Below are 1,931 nucleotides of genomic sequence, written 5' to 3'. Positions count from 1 at the left end.
CATCTTTGGTCCCAGAGTGAATTCCTCTCCTTTGGAGACCACGAACTTCAGCACTGTTCACCGTAAGCTATCAGCTGAATGACTTCAACAAGGGTAAAAATCCTTTGGTGGCCCACTGTAGCCAACCTCCAGCAATTGTGCCTCAGGAACAAGACAAAGCATATACATGCTGCTGTATCTGAATTGACTAAAGTAATTCTCTAGGTACAACTAGAAAATGAGGGAGTTTCTCCTAACAAGCTTTAACACTGATTTTTACCATATTCTCCAATACTTCTCCAAATGCATACTTACGTTCATGCCTGCTGCCAGGGACATGTCGACACTCAGTCTTTTGTCATGCTCTTTTCCATGGAAAGAAACCAGGCTTAAGGGCCCTGAAAGAATCCATTGCAACTTCTGTGACTAAAAATTATGCTTGTTAAGGAAACAATTAGTCAACTGTACAAAGATAAATTACAAGGATAATCATCATAGCTAACATATAATGAGAGGTAAATAATCTTCAACATGCCAATTTAATTTACTACAAGAAACATACCCATCTATCTAACCAGAATATTTATTTCCACACAAGGAGCATATTCTTTGTTAGTAGCCAAATTACAATCATGAAATTGTTTAATCAAGACAGAATCTGAACAGGAGGCATAATTAGAGAAAATATGTGCTCAATAACATCAAAGACATTCATGTCTATACTCCAAAAATTTAACAGTGATTTTAGTTGAATGATGGGATTACAGCTTATCTTAACTGCATTATTTATATCCTTGTATTATCTGAATTGGTTATAAAATAATAGTACCTCTCTATATTATAACCAGGAAAAAAAAGTACTTCCATTTTGAAATAAGCTAGGAAAAATAACCAGCTATTAAAATTAATAGAAAATTGTGGCTACATATGGCATAAAATTCCTAAGGAATAACATAACAAATATTGGAGGGAATCTATGTGATGAAAATTATGATTATTAGGACATAAAAAAAAAACTTGACTAGATGTCTCTAGAAGAACTGTTACAAGCATGTTAATTCTTACCAAATGAATTTATAAATCAGATGCTATTTACAATAACTATTCTTAAGTGAGTTTATTTTTTTTTAAATGAAGCAGAATTTTACAAAGTAATTCTTAAATTCAAGTTAATGATGAATTGGAGATCAGCAGCTAAGTAGACACTGCAAAAGAATAAAACAAGATTTGCTATGAACAAGGAAGGAACAGAACAGGGGTCAGCAAACTATAGCCAATGGGTCAAACCTGGCTGCAGACAAATTTTGCATTTGCTGTCTCTGATTGATTCCCTGAGTGAATAGCTACAACAGACTGTGTGGCCCACAAGCCTCATATATTTGCTATTTGGAATTTTACAGAAAATTTTACTCTTGCATTAGGTACTTTAACTTTGCTGTCATGTCCATAGACTCTTCTCTAAGAGCTTCTAAGGGAGTGCATGAAGGCCAAGAGAAGGCTAATTTACAAGGTAAATACAATGCATGAATACCCACAAGTACAGAAGCTGGAAGGTAGAAAAATAAAGGTTGAGAAGTCAGTGAATAGCAAAAGAAGTATGAACAATAATAAGGGACTTTAAAAATACTGATGCCCAAGGCAACTAAATCACAGTATTCTACCCTGGTTTATTTTTAAAGTTCCTCAGTTGATTCTAATGTACAGCTCTGATAGAGAAGCACTGACCTAGGAGGAATAGCAAATGCAGAGTAGCTGAGTGATGTCAATGATGTAGCACAAGAATAATGAACCAAACCTTAATGAATGAACTTTAACCTGCTGTTAAGGTTCAAATCCAGAGATGTTTGAATCCAGTTCCCATAATCAATGTTCCTATATTTAAATTTCCATTAAAGCCCCATATTCCACATTGTTCAACGTATTTATATACAATAAACCCCTGTTAATGAGAT

General features: G+C 34.4%; 1 long non-coding RNA gene across 2 annotated transcripts in view; it reads right to left on the bottom strand.

The window, feature by feature from the left end:
* LOC104997084 overlaps window positions 1-1,931 on the bottom strand; it is a 25,649-nt gene that overhangs the window by 12,596 nt on the left and 11,122 nt on the right. The window contains exon 3 of one of the 2 annotated variants that reach the window (XR_826290.1): window positions 295-377. This is a non-coding gene — a long non-coding RNA (uncharacterized LOC104997084). Of the gene's footprint in view, window positions 1-6; window positions 378-1,931 lie in introns of those variants that run through there. The other variant, XR_826289.1, reaches the window with a different exon arrangement.

Source organism: Bison bison, unplaced genomic scaffold (genome assembly GCF_000754665.1).
Source record: "Bison bison bison isolate TAMUID 2011002044 unplaced genomic scaffold, Bison_UMD1.0 scf7180017851846, whole genome shotgun sequence".
NCBI classification, from domain to species: Eukaryota; Metazoa; Chordata; class Mammalia; order Artiodactyla; family Bovidae; genus Bison; species Bison bison.
The sequence above is the reverse complement of the archived record's forward strand: the minus strand, read 5'-3'. Positions and strand labels throughout refer to the sequence as shown.